The sequence below is a fragment of the Haematobia irritans genome, chromosome 2, assembly GCF_050003625.1.
Source record: "Haematobia irritans isolate KBUSLIRL chromosome 2, ASM5000362v1, whole genome shotgun sequence".
In the NCBI taxonomy this organism is placed as follows: Eukaryota; Metazoa; Arthropoda; class Insecta; order Diptera; family Muscidae; genus Haematobia; species Haematobia irritans.
Genome location: NC_134398.1, coordinates 177,957,087 through 177,980,406, shown reverse-complemented (window position 1 = coordinate 177,980,406; position 23,320 = coordinate 177,957,087). Strand labels below are relative to the sequence as shown.

At 27.5% G+C, this 23,320-nt stretch overlaps 1 protein-coding gene across 2 annotated transcripts in view; it reads left to right on the top strand.

Annotated features, from left to right (window-relative positions):
* bun (TSC22 domain family member bunched) overlaps window positions 1-23,320 on the top strand; it is a 612,850-nt gene that overhangs the window by 198,425 nt on the left and 391,105 nt on the right. The window lies entirely within an intron of this gene.

Genomic DNA, 23,320 nt, shown 5'->3' with positions numbered 1-23,320 from the left:
CTTAGAGGAGCAAAGTCATCCAACCGATTGAAATTTGGTACGTGGTGTTAGTATATGGTCTCTAACAACCATGCAAGAATTGGTCCATATCGGTCCATAATTATATATAGCCCCCATATAAACCGTTCCCCAGATTTGATCTCCAGAGCCTCTTGGAGGAGCAAAATTCATCCGATTGAAATTTCATCCGGTTGAAATTTGCAACGTGGTGTTAGTATAAGGCCGCTAATAACCATGCCAAAATTGGTCCATATCGGTCTATAGTTATATATAGCCGATCCCCAATCACACAAAAATTGGTCCATATCGGTTCATAATCATGGTTGCCACTCGAGCCAAAAATAATCTACTACAATTTTATTTTTATAGAAAACATTGTCAAAACGTTATTTCTATAGAAAATGTTGTCAAAATTTTATTTCTACAGAAAATTTTTACAAAATTTTATTTCTATAGAAAATTTTGTCAAAATTTTATTTCTATAGAAAATTTTGTCAAAATTTTATTTCTATAGAAAATTTTGTCAAAATTTTATTTCTATAGAAAAGTTTGTCAAAATTTTGTTTCTATAGAAAATTTTTTCCAAATTTTATTTCTATAGAAATTTTTTTTTCCAAATTTTACTCTATATAAAATGTTGTCAAAATTTTATTTCTATAGAAACTTGTAACTTAATTATATACGTATTTAATCGGCCTTTTTATACCCTCCACCCTAGGATGGGGGTATATTAACTTTGTCATTCCGTTTGTAACACATCGAAATATTGCTCTAAGACCCCATAAAGTATATATATTCTGGGTCGTGGTGAAATTCTGAGTCGATCTGAGCATGTCCGTCCGACCGTCCGTCCGTCCGTCTGTTGAAATCACGCTAACTTCCGAACGAAACAAGCTATCGACTTGAAACTTGGCACCAGTAGTTGTTATTGATGTAGGTATTGGAAATGGGTCATATCGGTCCACTTTTACGTATAGCCCCCATATAAGCGGACCCCCAAATTTGGCTTGCAATTGCTCTAAACGAAGCAAAGTTCATCCGATCAGGCTGAAATTTGGTACATGGTGTTAGTATATGGTCTCACACAACCATGCAAAAATTGGTCCATATCGGTCCACTTTTACGTATAGCCCCCATATAAACGGACCCCCAAATTTGGCTTGCGATTGCTCTAAAAGAAGCAAATTTCATCCGATCAGGCTGAAATTTGGTACATGGTGTTAGTATATGGTCTCACACAACCATGCAAAAATTGGTCCATATCGGTCCATAATTACATATAGCCCCCATATAAACCGATCCCCCGATTTGGCTTGCGGAGCCTCTAAGAGAAGCAAATTTCATCCGATCAGGCTGAAATTTGGTACATGGTGTTGGTATATGTTCTCTAATGACCATGCACAAATTGGTCCACATCGGCCCATAATTATATATAGCCCCCATATAAATCGAGCCCCAGATTTGACCTCCGGAGCCTCTTAGAGGAGCAAAGTCATCCAACCGATTGAAATTTGGTACGTGGTGTTAGTATATGGTCTCTAACCAACACGCAAGAATTGGTCCATATCGGTCCATAATTATATATAGCCCCCATATATACCGTTCCCCAGATTTGATCTCTAGAGCCTCTTGGAGGAGCAAAATTCATCCGATCCGGTTGAAATTTGCAACGTGGTGTTAGTATAAGGCCGCTAATAACCATGCCAAAATTGGTCCATATCGGTCTATAGTTATATATAGCCGATCCACAATCACACAAAAAGTGGTCCATAGCGGCTCATAATCATGGTTGCCACTCGAGCCAAAAATAATCTACCACAATTTTATTTGTATAGAAAACATTGTCAAAATGTTATTTCTATAGAAAATTTTGTCAAAATTTTATTTCTATAGAAAATTTTGTCAAAATTTTATTTCTATAGAAAATTTTGTCAAAATTTTATTTCCATAGAAAATTTTGTCAAAATTTTATTTCTATAGAAAATTTTGTCAAAATTTTATTTCTATAGAAAATTTTTTCCAAATTTTATTTCTATAGAAATTTTTTTCCAAATTTTATTTCTATAGAAAATTTTTTCCAAATTTTACTCTATATAAAATGTTGTCAAAATTTTATTTCTATAGAAACTTTTAACTTAATTATATACGTATTTAATCGGCCTTTTTTAGTTTAATATATACCACGTATGGACTATGCGGTATATATTACGGTGTTAGGAAGTTTTAAGATACCTTGCCATCGGCAAGTGTTACGCAACCCAAGTAATTCGATTGTGGATGACAGTCTTCAGTAGAAGTTTCTACGCAATCCATGGGGAGGGTACATAAGCTTCGGCCTGGCCGAACTTACTGCCGTATATACTTGTTTTCTTTGTAATATAATAAAAACAACTATTTTTTGAGATAATGTTTGCGTTTATTATCTCATTATATTTGATTTGTTTTATATAGAATTTTTAAATTCTTTTTTTATTAATATCTATCTCCTTGACCTTGTACACTACATTTATTTTAGTACATTTTTTTCTGACTTTTCGCATTAGTTGGAGGCTTTAATTGCTTTCCACATTGACCTAACATTCTTCAAGCTAATTAAACAAAATTTCAGTTTTGTTAAAGTTTTCTTATACATGGTGAACTAATTAAAAGTGAAAGTCTAAGCATAGAGTTTGACATAGACAAACACTGAAGCTTGGTGACATTTGGCCATGAAGTTTACTTCAGTGATGGAAAAAATCTCGAAACTATTAGGTTAAAATGTCAATATAAATTAGAGAAAAACAAAACAACTTCCAAGGAAAACTGGTTATCAACTTCCTCAGATTTCAATTAAAGAGATAATAGAAAACAAATACAAACTTCGTAAATATTGAAAAAAAAAAAAACAAAATTCTTGTGGAAATTATTTTTTATATAATTTGCATAAATTTTATATTTATAAATAAAAAAATGAATATTACATCAAAATCTCGTCCATCGATTTGACAAAAAGAATATCACACAAGTTTAAATCTTAGTTTTAGTTTCTGGCCACAAATCATCTCATATTATTAAGAAAATAAATATTTCCGTAAAATTTTAAAAATTTCGGGTATATTGTGTTTGGTTTGTTTAAAATACTTTGGGGGTCTGTCTGTCTGTATGCTTAACACCAACAGTAACCAAAGTCATTGACACTTGACACTCCATAGCATAGCGGCTGATATTTTGCCTGGGTAATAGGAAGTTTACATATTCATGAGCCATTATTTAGCTTTTTTTAAGTAAACATTCTGAAGAGTCAACAAGAGATTTTCTTTGTTTGATTTTGCTTTACATATTTTGGTTCATGTAAATTTATATTTATTTTGAAATCCATACATTTCTCAAAAACAACCAACAAGAAAGAGAAAGGTTATGTCTATAGAACTTTTAACAACTACCATGTATAAGAGGTTTTTATAATAATTGGAGAAATGTCAATGGATGCAGTATGAGAGCCAGAGATAAATTACCATAATTTTTTCATTTGGTTGTGTTTTCATTGCTAAAGTACCCAGATACATTTGGTACATTGAAAATACAAAAACTGAAAGGCGGTTGTTGTGATCTTGAAAACTCCGTTTTTGCCGGTCTACCGAATATGGGATTTTAATATAAAATCGACATTCGATGTAAGAAGATAAACCGATCCACCGGATTTTATCCACCGGTTTTGCAATCACTCTATATTGTATGTAGAGCGATCGAAACCGGTGGACCGGTAGAACCGGTGTTTTGAAGGCCCAACAACCGGTTTTTGATCTTTTCATGGTAAAATTGTCAAATTTAGGCCTACATATATACCTGAATTTTTTTTAATAAACTGCAATGAAAACACTTTCAAGTAGTTACAATGTACATTTAAATTAGACAATTGTGTCCAAGTTTTTATAAATGATCGAATTATTTTTTCCGTTGAGTTTTTGTGACAATAAAAAGTGAATTTATGAAAACCGGTGGAACCGGTTACACCGGTTTTGGAAACAAGTCCGGTTTTTCAACACCGATAAAACAAAAAAAAAACACCCACCCAATATTTTGATCACTCTATATCGTGTTTCGTATAAAATCATATACGAATAACTCAATTTATAGATCAACTTTACCTTAGCTTCACTTAAAATATTTCAACATCTCTACATCTCATGTCTATCTTCTTAAAAAAAAACCGCGAGAACTTCTATGAATAAATCGCCAAATCTGTTTATGAACATGAATATTGTTAACATGAAATGACTCTCAAGTTCATTACAATCACATTCTGTGGTGCAACACTCTATTTTTTACCGAGCATTGCAGCGATACCGCTAAACACCGTAACTAAGATTGCCATTTGTGAGTAACACCGCAATATAAAAAATACACCGTTTGTAATTCTGTGATGTTTAGTATTGAACCAGTATTGTTGCAAGATTGCACTTTGTGGTGCAACGCATTTTTTTACCGAGCATTGCAGCGTTACCGATTTGTTTAACACCGCTAAACATCGCAACTAATATTGCTATTTGTAAGTAACACTGCAATATAAGAAAAAAACACCGGTTGTAATTCTGTGATGTTTAGTATTGAACCAGTATTGTTGCAAAATTACACTCTGTGGTGCAACTCTCTATTTTTACCGAGCATTGCACCGATACCGATTGGTTTAACACCGCTAAACACCGCAACTAATATTGCTATTTGTAAGTACTACTGCAAAATGAAAAAAACACAGTTCTCTGATGTCTAGTATTGAACCAGTATTGTTTCAATAGTGCTCCCAAAGTGACAATCTTCATCTTCGAAGGCCATACGTGGTGAGACTGCATTCCATGAACTATTCGACTTTTTGAAGTCCCGGGGGTCTGTGGATTAGTTCTCTGATGTCTTGTATTAAACCAGTATTATTGCGAGATTGCTCCCAAAGTGACAATCTTCATCTTCGAAGGACAGATGTGATGAGACTGCATTCCATGAACTAGTCGACTTTTTGAAGTCTCACTGGTCTTTCGATTAGAAATGCTGCGAGAACAAAAGAAGTTTTTCATGTAAAATTTGAATTTTTAGCAATTAGATGGAATTTAATTTTTTTTGTGATCTCGAATAAGCGACGCTTGATTTAGAAGATATGGCCATGTATATAGGAATACTCGTCTCATATGGTCCTATAAATAGGCTTTAACCATTTGATTTTATTTGTAAGAATGGAGTCATCTGGTAGGCTCTTACAGATTAAGTTTCAGTATAATAATTCAAATTTTATTGCTCTTGAAGTTCCTCTTTGAAATATTTTACTTTTCCTTTATTTGTCCCCAATCCAGCCATACCTACTTCCTTTCTATTCCTGTGGGGCCCATTTTTTTGCGGCATGAATTTAGGTTAAAACTACAGTAAATATATATCGTGAGCACATAACCATTTGTTTTAAATTACAAGCTTGTCATTTCCTTTTACATTTGAAGCACAACAACAAAGCATACTTACCATACAAGCGCCCCAAAGTAGGCAACTAATTTGGCTGCTCTTTCAACATAGCCCTAAAATATGCTAAACATTACATTTTTCCCTCGAATCTTTCTATTCTAGTACTATCAGCATAATTCAAGTGATAACCCAGAAAAGAAACCCACTAACTGCTAGTTTTCTAAGAAATATTATTTTTGTGTGCGCTTATTCTCTAGAAATGTATATGGAAATGTGGAATTTCCTGCTATTTTTAAAGTTAAAACACATTCCCTGAACATGGAATTGTATATGTGGATTATATGTCAGTTACTATGTTACTGTGGCAACACCACCCCAACACAAGTCTGAATGGTCGGTCGGTCTCATTGGAATATGTTAATGTTGCATGCTTCACAGTTGTTTTGCCTGTGGCGGGAAAAGTTTTTTTTGTTCCTTCTCCCTTTATAAGGACATTGTTCCCTTTTTTGTGGATTCTAGTCTCACTATTCGTCTGGAAAATATTTGTGCATTCTCTTGTTCATGGAATGTAGAAAAACTCTGGCTCTACTGCATGGAGTCCTGGTGAACTCCTAAAGCAGGGCAATAAACCCTAGTAGTAGTTTTTGTAGAGTAGGGATGCCAAATACACATCAATAATTTTTTTTTGTTCCAAAATAATTATTCCCATTAATTTTTAATAGAAATTTCTTCTTAAATGGTAGAATTCTGACACAGTTGATTGAATTCTACCAAAAAGAAAGATTTTTTGATGAAATAAAATTTTTACAAAATTTTGTATAGAAATAAAATTTTACTAAACATTTTCTATAGAAATAAAATTTTGATAAAATGTCGAAATTTTCTATAGAAATAAAATTTTGACAAAATTTTCTATAGAAATAAAATTTTGACAAAATTTTCTATAGAAATAAAATTTTGACAAAATTTTCTATGGAAATAAAATTTTGACAAAATCTTCTATAGAAATAAAATTTTGACAAAATTTTCTATAGAAATAAAATTTTGACAAAATTTTCTATGGAAATAAAATTTGGACAAAATTTCCTACAGAAATAAAATTTTGACAAAATTTTCTATAGAAATAAAATTTTGACAAAATTTTCTATAGAAATATTATTTTGACAAAATTTTCTATAGAAATAAAATTTTCACACAATTTTCTATAGAATAAAATTTTGATACAATTTTCTATAGAAATAAAATTTTGTCAAAATGTTCTATAGAAATAAAATTTTGACAAATTTTTCTATAGAAATAAAATTTTGACAAAATCTTCTATAAAAATAAAATTTTGACAAAATTTTCTATAGAAATAAAATTTGAACAAAATTTTCTATAGAAATATAATCTTCACAAAATTTTCTATAGAAATAAAATTTTGACATCATTTTCTATAGAAATAAAATTTTAACAAAATTTTCTATAGAAATAAAATTTTGACAAAATTTTCTATAGAAATAAATATTTGACAAAATTTTCTATAGAAATAAACTTTTGACAAAACTTTCTATAGAAATAAAATTTTGACAAAATGTTCTTTAGAAATAAAATTTTGACAAAATTTTCTATAGAAATAAAATTTTGACAACATTTTCTATAGAAATAAAATTTTGACAACATTTTCTATAGAAATAAAATGTTGACAAAATTTTCTATAGAAATAAAATTTTGACAAAATTTTCTATAGAAATAAAATTTTGACAAAATTTTCTAGCAAATTAAATTTTGACAAAATTTTCTATAGAAATAAAATTTGGACAAAATTTTCTATAAAAATAAAATTTTGACAAAATTTTCTATAGTAATAAAATTTGGACAAAATTTTCTATAGTAATAAAATTTGGACAAAATTTTCTATAAAAATAAAATATTTACAAAATTTTCTATAGAAATAAAATTTGGACAAAATTTTCTATAGAAATAAAATTTTGACAAAATTTTCTATAGAAATAAAATTTGGAGAAGAATTTTAATTGAACATTTTTACAAAATTTCAAATAATATTTTAATTATGAAAAATTGCTTGATAGTTTTTCTGTTTAAAATGCCAAATCAAATAACAAATATTATAGGTGTGTTCCTTTACTTTACTCGTAGTAAAAAGTAGTAAAAGAGAGAAATATTGAAAATCCTCTCAGATTTGTATATTTGTTAAATGTACAGGAACGAAAATATAGTAAAAATTGTAAAAATGTCAAATAAAAACCAAAAGAAACATTGTGATTTGAATAAATATTTTCAAAACATGTAGGTAAATTAAATACTTTTATATCGAATTTTTTTTTGACAAATGGCAGATTTTTTGCAGGAAACTTTGAAATCCTTATTACGATAGAAAGAAGCTATGGTTTTTACATTGTTATAAAAAGTACTCCTTTTGCAAAATTTTTAATCAAAGTAAAACTCTGACTTCTGGGCTATAAAGTAGAGTATTAGCGCATATTATCAGTATCTTATAAGGTGGGGTTTTTCATTCCGTTTGTAACACATACAAATAACGAATTCTGACTATAGAAAGTATATATAGTCTTGATCAAGGAGAAATTATAAGACGATGTCTCCCTGTCTGGCTATCTGTTGTAATCAGGCTACTTCCTTCAATAATGAACCTATAGTGCTGAAATTTTACCAGACACGTTTTTCTTCTACATGCAGGTCAATTTTGAAGATGGGACTACTTCGGCCTAAGTTTCGATTTTGCTTCCATATGAACCGACCCCCCAATTGGGGTCTTCATGACATAGACATTAAAACTGTTATCCGATTTGCATGAAATTTAAAACGTAGAGGTACTTTTGGTCCATTAAAGGGTGTGCCGAATTTGGTGTGAGTCGGTCAATGTTTTGGTACTTTTTTCGAAACAAGTGGTATTGGTTAGGCATTGTTTTGAAATTCCAAATTGTGGAGTCCACACGTTAAATCTAAAGCACAAAGGTGCACAAAATTTTCCTCCAGAATACGTAGAATTTCATAAGGAATGTAGTCCTTCTAGACTCAAAATACAGACCCCACTTTGTTCAAATTTTGCAAAAAAATAAATTGTAAGGCCCTATCTCGCAAATATTAGATATATTCGCACACATACACAATCTATTTATGGTAGTTTATAAGTTCTATCCAGCAAAGCAAAAATCATGAAAATCGGTGCATAATTGAGCGTTTGCCAAGTAACACTAAATTTCATACATCCGAGGTGTTCAATTTCCAACGTCTATAGACCAGCCCGTGAATACACTAGGGACCTACAAACTTCTAAACATAGAGAAAAACATTTCAGCTTTGACACAAAGAAAAAAATATGGTGATATCTTAATCCATTAAAAAGTTACAGAATTATTTCCAAAAAAAGCGATTTGGAACTACCTTAGTTTCGAAAATTTGAAAACAAATAATTATTTTTGTCATGACATATCTACAACCTTTACTCGAAAAAATTTGTCGAGTAACTTGTAGTAAAAAAAAATTTAAAAGAGACATGCATTTTGACATTGTTCCCTTAAAATTGTTTACTACTTTTACTATTTTTTGGGGTTGAGGAACGGTCTCTAGTAAAAACTAGTAAAAGTAGTAACTAGTAGTACGTAAAGGAACACAACTTATATTTCAAAGACCATATCACATATGATATGGTCTTTGAAATTTTTAATTATTTTATTCTCAATGGACATCCCTATTTTGTTTATGATATGTTTACTATTATGCTTGCATTGTTGTTATTATTGGGTCACCAGGTTCAGTGATGTACAAAAAAATACTTGTTAATGCCACTTTTATATGACTTGGCTTAGTCGCTGGCAGTTTTTTTTGTCAGATATTTCTGTTTATGTGATTTTTGTTTTTTTTTTTATAGATTTTTGTTTTGATATTTATTTTTCCAATGTTTTCCATGTCGTTCTACTCTAAGGTTTTTGAACTTTAGAAAGGCGGTATAATATTTTTGCTGAATTATTCTGTTTTTTTCCGCTATATGAGCATATGCAGAAATGCGTTTTACATTAAAGCGAGATTTTCAGACTTCAGCAATTTTCTATGGATGTGGCTGTCTTGAGTATGCGTTTTGGGGAGTATTGACACAATTAAAAAAATGCTGTCATATCATTGGGGGAAGATATTTGCTAAAGTGTTTGGTAAGAATATTTTCGATAGCAAAAATGTACGGCCCTTATACCTGGTTTGTTTTTTTCAAAATTTTATTTCTATAGCAAATGTTCCTATAAAAAAATGTCTCAAAATTTTTCTCTATAGAAAATTTTTCCAAGTTTTATTTCTTTAGAAAATCTGGTCAAAAGTTTATTTCTTTAAATTTTGTCAAAATTTTATTTCAACATTTTATTTCTATAGAAAATTTTGTCAAAATTTTATTTCTATAGAAAATTTTGTCAAAATTTTATTTCCATAGCAAATTTTGTCAACATTTTAATTCTATAGAAAATTTTGTCAAAATTTTATTTCTATAGAAAATTTTGTCAAAATTTTATTTCTATAGAAAATTTTGTCAAAATTTTATTTCTATAGAAAATTTTGTCAAAATTTTATTTCTATAGAAAATTTTGTCAAAATTTTATTTCTATATAAAATTTTGTCAAAATTTTATTTCTATAGAAAATTTTGTCAAAATTTTATTTCTATAGAAAATTTTGTCAAAATTTTATTTCTATAGTAAATTTTGTCAAAATTTTATTTCTATAGAAAATTTTGTCAAAATTTTATTTCTATAGAAAATTTTGTCAAAATTTTATTTCTATAGAAAATTTTGTCAAAATTTAATTTCTATAGAAAATTTTGTCAAAATTTAATTTCTATAGAAAATTTTGTCAAAATTTTATTTCTATAAAAAATTTTGTCAAAATTTTATTTCTATAGAAGAACTGAAAAAAAGAAAAATTTCCGGTTTTTTTAGAAGCCAACTTTACTTCATTTGGGAATTTTTGCATTGGCTCATAACTTTCCTGCCAAATTTTTTCCAAACCGTTAAGGATGTGTGTGATCTAGCGTTGTCTTGATGGGAGACGGAGCCCTCTCTGTTGATCATTTCTGACCAACTGAGTTTAACTACTGTAGAAAATTTCCGTTGCCTACTTTTAGGCGGTTCAAGTAATCGTTCGAGGAAAAATATAGAAGCTGATATAGACATCTATCAAATACACATTCAAATTAAGCTAACGAAAATTTTCATTAATAAAATAATCTTGTTATATTATATATGAAGAGGGAAACACGTATTTTGTGTTCATCAGTGTAGGCATTAGTGCCTTAAAATTTAAATGAATAATTTGTTCGCATATTTTTAAACACTTCTGTTACTATGAATGAATTGTTTGTTATTCATTTGAGTTATAGCTTTTCCCACCAATGTCATTGTTTTTCTGTATTTTTTATTTTGGCACAATGACATCACTTTCACTGCCAGTTTGTTCGGTAGGTGTTGCTGTGCTCTACTGCTTTAATTTTATTAATATTTTAGTGTTATTTTGAGTATATTCGAAATTGTAAATATTTTTGTGTGCAAAAAAAAAATATATATGAATATTTAAAATTCCATTTATAAAAATGACAATGATTGGAATTTAAAGTGGGGTTCATCCCATTATAAGTGTTTGACATTTATTATTGTTTTATCAATTGTGGTGTAGACTCAATCGTTATTGTTGGTATTTTTTCTGTCTATATTTTGGATATTCGTTTAATGTTATTTTTTAAGCCATAAATTTTAGAAAGGTGCGCTTGCTTTCGCTCGAGTTCAAGTTTATGACAAAATATAGAGCATTATGTTACTATTTTTAGCAATGTCGTATTTTGAAATGGGATTTGACGATTATTGACGGGTTAAATGCAAATATATTCACAAAAAAACAATTTGTTCTTTATTTTATAAATTCTTAAAAACTCGTTGTGAATAAAAATATCAATTTTATGGAATGCTATTTGACAAACCCATGCCTGTTTCTTATTTACGTTCTAAAATTCGAAATTTATTAAAAAACACCTCAAAGAAAATTATGTTTTGTTGATATCAATAAATCGAAAGAATTATTTTTTTATTGATCGAATAATGCGATCGAAATAATGCGAAATTTCCGTTAGCTCAACATCTATTTATTTATTTCAGTCTTTGGATCCAACAATCTTACCTTGTACTCCAAGCAAATTCCTTTTTTCAAGATATTCAGATTTTAAGGGAAGGACTCTCATATTTAGAATGACTACCATCCCAAGTTTTAAGAAATAACTCTTATGGATTAAGTTTCGGAGATCATACAGAGAAAAAAATCTCATTTTACAAAGAAGGACAAAAATGCAAAAATTCCATTAACCGATTTCCGATTTAAAGATCCTTTGCATGTAGAATATTAATTCCCATTCAAACATAGCGTTCGTCCTGGTTCCCAAAAAAACACTCCGTACCAAATTTCATCAAAATCGGTTATTAATTGCCACCGAAATCCTGCGAACAACAAATACATGGATATACGGACAGACGGACACCAAGCGCTAGATCGACTCAGGAGGTGATTCTGAGTCGATCGGTATATATTTTATAGGGTCTAAAATCAATATTTCTGGTAGGCACATTTTTTGGCAGATCAAAGTTATTATACCCTGACCACTATGTGGTTTAAGGTATAAATACTGATAAAAATAAAATGTAAAATTGGAGGAAAAATGTTTGTTTTTCAGTTTTTTTTTAAATTTCTTCACACAAGTATGTAGTTTAGGTATAACCAGTGATTCATGTTAGGTCAGTAACCGATTTCGACTTTTCGAGATTTTCATGCAAAAATTCGATTATTCAGTCAATCGATTTTAGATTAATAGAACCCTAGCATGTACATTTTAGAGCCCCACCTTGAACATGCCTACATACACATAAACTTGAACATGCCTACTGGATTGCCTGATCTTTGGAGTCTTTGTTTATTGAAAAATATGGTTCATGTTTGGTCAATAATCGATTTCGACTTTTGAAAATTTTCCTGCAAACTTCCGTTTAGTCGATTATTCGACCCCACATGCAATCAAAACTCCCTAGGAATTTTGAAAGCCAGTCCAAAGACCTAAGCCTGAACATGAATCTTGGATTGCTTGATTTTTTTTTTATTTCTATAGAAAATGTCAAAAATTTATTTTTATTGAAAATTTTTTAAAAATTATATTTCTATAGAAAATTTTGTCAAAATTTTATTTCTATAGAAAATTTTCTCAAAACTTTATTTCTATAGAAAATTTTCTCAAAACTGTATTTCTATAGAAAATTTTCTGAAAATTTTATTTCTATAGAAAATTTTCTGAAAATTTTATTTCTATAGAAAATTTTCTGAAAATTTTATTTCTATAGAAAATTTTCTCAAAGTTATATTTCTATAGAAAATTTATCAAAATTTTATTTCTGAAGAAACAATTTTTTTTTCTCAAAATTGGAAACTTTTGTCAAAATTTTATTTCTATAGAAAATTTTTTATCAAAATTTTATTTCTGAAGAGAATTTTCTCAAAATTGTATTTCGAAAGAAATTTTTGGCAAAATTATATTTCTATAGAAAATTTTGACAAAATTTTATTTCCATAAAAATGTTTGTCATAATTTGATTTCTACAGCAAATTTTTTAAAAATTTTATTTCTATAGAAAATGTTGTCAAAAAATTATTTTTATAGAAAATTTTATCAAACTTTTATTTCTATAGAAAATTTTGTCAAATTTTATTTCTATAGAAAATTTTGTCAAAATTTTATTTCTATAGAAAATTTTGCCGAAATTTTATTTCTATAGAAGGTTAGGTTAGGTTAGGTTATGTGGCAGCCCGATGTAGCAGGCTCACTTAGACTATTCAGTCCATTGTGATACCACAGTGGTGAACTTCTCTCTTATCACTGAGTGCTGCCCGATTCCATGTTAAGCTCAAGGACAAGGGACCTCCTTTTTATAGCCGAGTCCGAACGGCGTTCCACATTCCAGTGAAACCACTTAGAGAAGCTTTGAAACCCTCAGAAATGTCACCAGCATTACTGAGGTGGGATAATCCACCGCTGAAAAACTTTTTGGTGTTCGGTCGTATCAGGAATCGAACCCGCGACCTTGTGTATGCAAGGCGGGCATGCTAACCATTGCACCACGGTGGCTCCCTATTTCTATAGAAAATTTTGTCAAAATTTAATTTTTATAGAAATTTTTCTCAAAATTTTATTTCTATAGAAAATTTTCTCAAAAGACAATTTTGTCAAAATTTTATTTCTATAGAAAATTTTGCCGAAATTTTATTTCTATAGAAAATTTTGCCGAAATTTTATTTCTATAGAAAATTTTGTCAACATTTTATTTTTATAGAAATTTTTCTCCAAATTTTATTTCTATAGAAAATTTTCTCAAAACTTTCTATAGAAAATTTTCTATAGAAAATTTTCTCAAAATTTTATTTTTATAGAAAATTTTCTGAAAATTTTATTTTTATAGAAAATTTTTTAAAAGTTATATCTCTATAGAACATTTTATCAAAATCTTATTTCTGAAGAAAAAAAAATTTTTCTTAATATTGTATTTCGAAAGAAACTTTTGTCAAAATTTTATTTCTATAGAAAATTTTGTCAAAATTTTATTTCTACAAAAAAATTTATTTCTACAGATAAATTTGTCAAAATTTTATTTTTAAAGAAAATTTTCTCAAAATTTTATATCTATAAAAAATTTTGTGAAAATTTTATTTCTATAGAAAATTTTGTGAAAATTTTATTTCTATAGAACATTTTGACAAAATTTTATTTCCATAAAAATTTTTGTCATAATTTGATTTCTACAGAAAATTTTGTAAAAATTGTATTTCTACAGAAAATTTTGTAAAAATTGTATTTCTATAGAAATGTCAAAATTGTATTTCTATAGAAAATTTTGTCAAACTTTTATTTCTAAAAAAATGTTCTCAAAATCTTATATCTATAGAAAATTTTGTGAAAATTGTATTTTTATAGAAAATTTTGACAAAATTTTATTTCCATAGAAATTTTTTTAATAATTTGATTTCTACAGAAAATTTTGTAAAAATTTTATTTCTATAGAAAATGTAAAAATTTTATTTTTATAGAAATTTTTCTCAAAATTTTATTTCTATAGAAAATTTTCTCACAATTTTATTTCTATAGAAAATTATCTCCAAACTTTATTTCTATACAAAATTTTCTGAAAATTTTATTTCTATAGAAAATTTTCTGAAAATTTTATTTCTATAGAAAATATTGTCAAAATTTTATTTCTATAGAAAATGTTCTCAAAATTTTATTTCTATAGAAAATGTTCTCAAAATTTTATGTCTATAGAAAATTTTGTCGAAATTTTATTTCTATAGAAAATTTTCTGAAAATGTTATTTCTATAGAAAATTTTCTGAAAATTGTATTTCTGTAGAAAATTTTCTGAAAATTTTATTTCTATAGAAAGTTTTCTGAAAATTTTATCTCTATACAAAATTTTCTCAAAGTTATATTTCTGTAGAAAATTTTGTAAAAATTTTATTTCTGAAGAAAATTTTCTCAAAATTGTATTTCTACAGAAAATTTTTTGAAGCCAATTTTACTTCATTTGGGAATTTTTGCATTGGCTCATAACTTTCCTGCCAAATTTTTTCCAAACCGTTAAGGATGTGTGTGATCTAGCGTTGTCTTGATGGGAGACGGAGCCCTCTCTGTTGATCATTTCTGACCAACTGAGTTTAACTACTGTAGAAAATTTCCGTTGCCTACTTTTAGGCGGTTCAAGTAATCGTTCGAGGAAAAATATAGAAGCTGATATAGACATCTATCAAATACACATTCAAATTAAGCTAACGAAAATTTTCATTAATAAAATAATCTTGTTATATTATATATGAAGAGGGAAACACGTATTTTGTGTTCATCAGTGTAGGCATTAGTGCCTTAAAATTTAAATGAATAATTTGTTCGCATATTTTTAAACACTTCTGTTACTATGAATGAATTGTTTGTTATTCATTTGAGTTATAGCTTTTCCCACCAATGTCATTGTTTTTCTGTATTTTTTATTTTGGCACAATGACATCACTTTCACTGCCAGTTTGTTCGGTAGGTGTTGCTGTGCTCTACTGCTTTAATTTTATTAATATTTTAGTGTTATTTTGAGTATATTCGAAATTGTAAATATTTTTGTGTGCAAAAAAAAAATATATATGAATATTTAAAATTCCATTTATAAAAATGACAATGATTGGAATTTAAAGTGGGGTTCATCCCATTATAAGTGTTTGACATTTATTATTGTTTTATCAATTGTGGTGTAGACTCAATCGTTATTGTTGGTATTTTTTCTGTCTATATTTTGGATATTCGTTTAATGTTATTTTTTAAGCCATAAATTTTAGAAAGGTGCGCTTGCTTTCGCTCGAGTTCAAGTTTATGACAAAATATAGAGCATTATGTTACTATTTTTAGCAATGTCGTATTTTGAAATGGGATTTGACGATTATTGACGGGTTAAATGCAAATATATTCACAAAAAAACAATTTGTTCTTTATTTTATAAATTCTTAAAAACTCGTTGTGAATAAAAATATCAATTTTATGGAATGCTATTTGACAAACCCATGCCTGTTTCTTATTTACGTTCTAAAATTCGAAATTTATTAAAAAACACCTCAAAGAAAATTATGTTTTGTTGATATCAATAAATCGAAAGAATTATTTTTTTATTGATCGAATAATGCGATCGAAATAATGCGAAATTTCCGTTAGCTCAACATCTATTTATTTATTTCAGTCTTTGGATCCAACAATCTTACCTTGTACTCCAAGCAAATTCCTTTTTTCAAGATATTCAGATTTTAAGGGAAGGACTCTCATATTTAGAATGACTACCATCCCAAGTTTTAAGAAATAACTCTTATGGATTAAGTTTCGGAGATCATACAGAGAAAAAAATCTCATTTTACAAAGAAGGACAAAAATGCAAAAATTCCATTAACCGATTTCCGATTTAAAGATCCTTTGCATGTAGAATATTAATTCCCATTCAAACATAGCGTTCGTCCTGGTTCCCAAAAAAACACTCCGTACCAAATTTCATCAAAATCGGTTATTAATTGCCACCGAAATCCTGCGAACAACAAATACATGGATATACGGACAGACGGACACCAAGCGCTAGATCGACTCAGGAGGTGATTCTGAGTCGATCGGTATATATTTTATAGGGTCTAAAATCAATATTTCTGGTAGGCACATTTTTTGGCAGATCAAAGTTATTATACCCTGACCACTATGTGGTTTAAGGTATAAATACTGATAAAAATAAAATGTAAAATTGGAGGAAAAATGTTTGTTTTTCAGTTTTTTTTTAAATTTCTTCACACAAGTATGTAGTTTAGGTATAACCAGTGATTCATGTTAGGTCAGTAACCGATTTCGACTTTTCGAGATTTTCATGCAAAAATTCGATTATTCAGTCAATCGATTTTAGATTAATAGAACCCTAGCATGTACATTTTAGAGCCCCACCTTGAACATGCCTACATACACATAAACTTGAACATGCCTACTGGATTGCCTGATCTTTGGAGTCTTTGTTTATTGAAAAATATGGTTCATGTTTGGTCAATAATCGATTTCGACTTTTGAAAATTTTCCTGCAAACTTCCGTTTAGTCGATTATTCGACCCCACATGCAATCAAAACTCCCTAGGAATTTTGAAAGCCAGTCCAAAGACCTAAGCCTGAACATGAATCTTGGATTGCTTGATTTTTTTTTTATTTCTATAGAAAATGTCAAAAATTTATTTTTATTGAAAATTTTTTAAAAATTATATTTCTATAGAAAATTTTGTCAAAATTTTATTTCTATAGAAAATTTTCTCAAAACTTTATTTCTATAGAAAATTTTCTCAAAACTGTATTTCTATAGAAAATTTTCTGAAAATTTTATTTCTATAGAAAATTTTCTGAAAATTTTATTTCTATAGAAAATTTTCTGAAAATTTTATTTCTATAGAAAATTTTCTCAAAGTTATATTTCTATAGAAAATTTATCAAAATTTTATTTCTGAAGAAACAATTTTTTTTTCTCAAAATTGGAAACTTTTGTCAAAATTTTATTTCTATAGAAAATTTTTTATCAAAATTTTATTTCTGAAGAGAATTTTCTCAAAATTGTATTTCGAAAGAAATTTTTGGCAAAATTATATTTCTATAGAAAATTTTGACAAAATTTTATTTCCATAAAAATGTTTGTCATAATTTGATTTCTACAGCAAATTTTTTAAAAATTTTATTTCTATAGAAAATGTTGTCAAAAAATTATTTTTATAGAAAATTTTATCAAACTTTTATTTCTATAGAAAATTTTGTCAAATTTTATTTCTATAGAAAATTTTGTCAAAATTTTATTTCTATAGAAAATTTTGCCGAAATTTTATTTCTATAGAAGGTTAGGTTAGGTTAGGTTATGTGGCAGCCCGATGTAGCAGGCTCACTTAGACTATTCAGTCCATTGTGATACCACAGTGGTGAACTTCTCTCTTATCACTGAGTGCTGCCCGATTCCATGTTAAGCTCAAGGACAAGGGACCTCCTTTTTATAGCCGAGTCCGAACGGCGTTCCACATTCCAGTGAAACCACTTAGAGAAGCTTTGAAACCCTCAGAAATGTCACCAGCATTACTGAGGTGGGATAATCCACCGCTGAAAAACTTTTTGGTGTTCGGTCGTATCAGGAATCGAACCCGCGACCTTGTGTATGCAAGGCGGGCATGCTAACCATTGCACCACGGTGGCTCCCTATTTCTATAGAAAATTTTGTCAAAATTTAATTTTTATAGAAATTTTTCTCAAAATTTTATTTCTATAGAAAATTTTCTCAAAAGACAATTTTGTCAAAATTTTATTTCTATAGAAAATTTTGCCGAAATTTTATTTCTATAGAAAATTTTGCCGAAATTTTATTTCTATAGAAAATTTTGTCAACATTTTATTTTTATAGAAATTTTTCTCCAAATTTTATTTCTATAGAAAATTTTCTCAAAACTTTCTATAGAAAATTTTCTATAGAAAATTTTCTCAAAATTTTATTTTTATAGAAAATTTTCTGAAAATTTTATTTTTATAGAAAATTTTTTAAAAGTTATATCTCTATAGAACATTTTATCAAAATCTTATTTCTGAAGAAAAAAAAATTTTTCTTAATATTGTATTTCGAAAGAAACTTTTGTCAAAATTTTATTTCTATAGAAAATTTTGTCAAAATTTTATTTCTACAAAAAAATTTATTTCTACAGATAAATTTGTCAAAATTTTATTTTTAAAGAAAATTTTCTCAAAATTTTATATCTATAAAAAATTTTGTGAAAATTTTATTTCTATAGAAAATTTTGTGAAAATTTTATTTCTATAGAACATTTTGACAAAATTTTATTTCCATAAAAATTTTTGTCATAATTTGATTTCTACAGAAAATTTTGTAAAAATTGTATTTCTATAGAAATGTCAAAATTGTATTTCTATAGAAAATTTTGTCAAACTTTTATTTCTAAAAAAATGTTCTCAAAATCTTATATCTATAGAAAATTTTGTGAAAATTGTATTTTTATAGAAAATTTTGACAAAATTTTATTTCCATAGAAATTTTTTTAATAATTTGATTTCTACAGAAAATTTTGTAAAAATGTTATTTCTATAGAAAATGTAAAAATTTTATTTTTATAGAAATTTTTCTCAAAATTTTATTTCTATAGAAAATTTTCTCACAATTTTATTTCTATAGAAAATTATCTCCAAACTTTATTTCTATACAAAATTTTCTGAAAATTTTATTTCTATAGAAAATTTTCTGAAAATTTTATTTCTATAGAAAATATTGTCAAAATTTTATTTCTATAGAAAATGTTCTCAAAATTTTATTTCTATAGAAAATGTTCTCAAAATTTTATTTCTATAGAAAATTTTGTCGAAATTTTATTTCTATAGAAAATTTTCTGAAAATGTTATTTCTATAGAAAATTTTCTGAAAATTGTATTTCTGTAGAAAATTTTCTGAAAATTTTATTTCTATAGAAAGTTTTCTGAAAATTTTATCTCTATACAAAATTTTCTCAAAGTTATATTTCTGTAGAAAATTTTGTAAAAATTTTATTTCTGAAGAAAATTTTCTCAAAATTGTATTTCTACAGAAAATTTTTTGAAGCCAATTTTACTTCATTTGGGAATTGTTGCATTGGCTCATAACTTTCCTGCCAAATTGTTGCCGAACCTTTAAGGATGTGTGTGATCTAGCGTTGTCCTGATGGGAGACGGAGCCCTCTCTGTTGATCATTTCTGACCAACTCAGTTTAACTACTGTAGAAAATTTCCGTTGCCTAATTTTTGGCGGTTCAAGTAATCGTTGGAGGAAAAATATAGAAGCTGATATAGACATCTATCGGAACAAGTACACATTCAAATTAAGTTAACAAAATTTTTCATTAATAAAATATTATATATGAAGGGGAAAACACGTATTTTGTTTTCATCAGTGTAGGCATTAGTGCCTTAAAATTTAAATGAATAATTTGTTCGCATATTTTTAAACACTTCTGTTACCATGAATGAATTATTTGTTATTCATGTGAGTTATAGCTTTTCCCACCAATGTCATTGTTTTTTCTGTATTTTTTTTTTTTTTTTGTAATTTTATTTTGGCACAATGACATCACTTTCACTGCCAGTTTGTTCGGTAGGTGTTGCTGTGCTCTACTGCTTTAATTTTTATTAGTATTTTCTCAAAATTTTACTTCTACAGAAAATTTTGTCAACATTTTATTTCTACAGAAAATTTTATAAAAATTTTATTTCTATAGAAAATTTTGTCAAAATTTTATTTCTATAGGAACATTTGTCAAGATTTTATTTGTATAGAACATTTTATAAAATTTTTGTTTCTATAGAAAATTTTCTCAAAATTGAAAATATTTTTCTATAGAAAATTTTGACAAAATTTTATTTCCATAGAAATTTTTGTCATAATTTGATTTCTACAGAAAATTTTTTAAAAAAATTATTTTTATAGAAAATGTTGTCAACATTTTATTTTATATAAATTTTTCTCAAAATTTTATTTCTATAGAAAATTTTCTCACAATTTTATTACTATACAAAATTTTCTCAAAACTTTATTTCTATAGAAAATTTTATTTCTATAGAAAATTTTCTGAAAATTTTATCTCTATACAAAATTTTCTCAACAGCAAGTTTTATCAAAATTTTATTTCGGTAGAAAATTGTGTCCAAATTTTATTTCTATAGAAAATTTTCTCAAAATTTTATTTCTATAGAAAATTTTGTCAAAATTTTATTTCTATAGGAGATTTTCTCAAAATTTTATTTCTATAGAAAATTTTGTCAAAATGTTATTTCTATAGAAAATTTTGTCGAAATTTTATTTCTATAGAAAATTTTGTCAAAATTTTACTTCTTCAGAAAATTTTGTCAAAATTTTATTTCTAATTTTAGAGTTGTTTTGTATCCGGGATCCGATAAAAAATCAATTAATTTCGTGATTGAAGACAAAAAATATTTTTTTTGTGTGGTTTAACTAATGTTTTCGGACAATTTTTGTAGTCCAAGTTTACAGTGAAACCTCTCAAAATTGGACATTCACGATCGCTTCCATTTTGTCCACTTATAAGAGACTAGTTTTAATGTAATAATGCAGCAAGTGTCTCACAAAAATTGTCAATTTTTTAAAGGTGTCTGCTTTCCAGAGTCTTCAAGTTTAAGAGGTTTCACTGTATTGTATATGAATATATATATTATTTTTAAATCACCCATTTAGCTTTTTAGTACATATAAATGTCATCCACTTTAAATTATCTAAACAATACTAAACACACTTTTGTTTATAGTAGATATATTTGACTTTTGTCGTTTTTTGTGTTCTTTTTTTGCATTTGTTTTATTTTGTTGTATATTTTTAACATTAATCATTTATAAAAAAAATAAAACATCACAATTCTTTTAACGCTACATATTGCTTATTCTCAACAGCTTTGTTTGATTAATATGCATTGTTTTTTAAACAAAAAAAAAATTATATATATATATATATATATATATATATATGCTCAAGCTCATTGTTTTTTCAAATATATATTTATTTTAAAAAATTTTCATGGATATTTTATTTATTGTATTTTATTCCATCATTATTCATTAACGTTGTACAAAGAAAATTTTTTGTATTGTTTAAATGTAACGCCAAAACTAATCAAGCCGTGTATTTTTGTTTAAGGCAAAAAAATGTTATATGGTTGATATAAAGCATGATATAATTGCCAGTTATGTTGTTATAGAGTACATCTAAATTATGTGATAATTTAGTTTATTAACGAAAAGTTTGTAATACATTTAAAACCTGTATTTTTAAGCTTATCTTGTAGTTAGTTACAATTAATTACTGCCAATAAAATAGAGGCAACAGCTAGGGGTATTATTTTTTTTTTATTACATGAAGAAATTTCTGAATTGATATGTGAAATATTTTAAGGAAGTTTTTTGCATTACACAGGGGGTAATAAAATCTGATACGTGCATAACAATTTTACCAAAGTAGATGTTTTTCTGTGTGTAAACAGAAAAAATCTTCACAAAAATATTTCCTATTAAAAAGTTGATTGATGTTGAAAACCTAACCAATAAAAAAATTACGAATTAACTTTTTCGATCATATCGAAATATAAAGATAATTCAGAAAATTATTGGAATTCTTTGGCATTGGCATTTTAATCGAAATATTAATCATTTTAATTAAATAAGAAATATTTTTAATTTAAAATATAATTGAAAATTTTATTATGATTAATTTCATATTAATCATTGGTTCATAACTACGCACAAAAAAAAAATTCTGATTCAATCACGAAAGTAATTGATCCAAACAATTTTTTAATTGAAATGTCTTCAATCACAGAAATAATAGTATCAATTAAAAAAATTAATTGACAGCAAATTAAAAAATTAATTGACAACAAATTAAAAAATTAATTGATAGACAATTAAAAAATTAATTGATACTATTTATTTTTTATTTTTATTTATTTTTCTAAATTTTTGTTTCAATTAAAAAAATTGTCGAATCAATTAAATTTTTAATTGAATATTTTTAAAAACTCAATTAAGATTTTAATTGGAAAAATTATTCCATGCGCATCCCAAAAAACAGGCAGAGCGGACATTTGAGTCTTTCCACGCTTCAGAGACGATTCACCGGTCGCTGTCCACTCAGCCGACTGTCGATTGGACTCAGGAGTGTAGTGATGGAGCGACGTTTCATCCATTGTCACATATCGGCGGAAAAACTCGGGTGTATTACGAGTTAACAGCTGCAAACACCGCTCAGAATCATCAACACGTTGTTGTTTTTGGTCAAATGTGAGCTCGCGCGGCACCCATTTTGCACACAGCTTCCGCATATCCAAATATTGATGAATGATATGACCAACACGTTCGTTTGATATCTTTAAGGCCTCTGCTATCTCGATCAACTCCATTTTACGGTCATTCAAAATCATTTTGTGGATTTTTTTGATGTTTTCGTCGGTAACCACCTCTTTCGGGCGTCCACCGTCCTCCGTGCTCATTTCACCACGCTTGAATTTTGCATACCAATTGATTTCCCTGGGGCAGAGTCCGGAAACTCATTACGAAGCCAAGTTTTTGCTTCCACCGTATTTTTTCCCTTCAGAAAACAGTATTTTATCAAAATATGAAATTCCTTTTTTTCCATTTTTTCACAATAACAAAAGTTGCTTCACAAAAGACGCTCTATCTCACAAACTAATTGACTTACAGACGTCAAATTTTGGCACGAATCATTTGAAGGTTGGTACTAT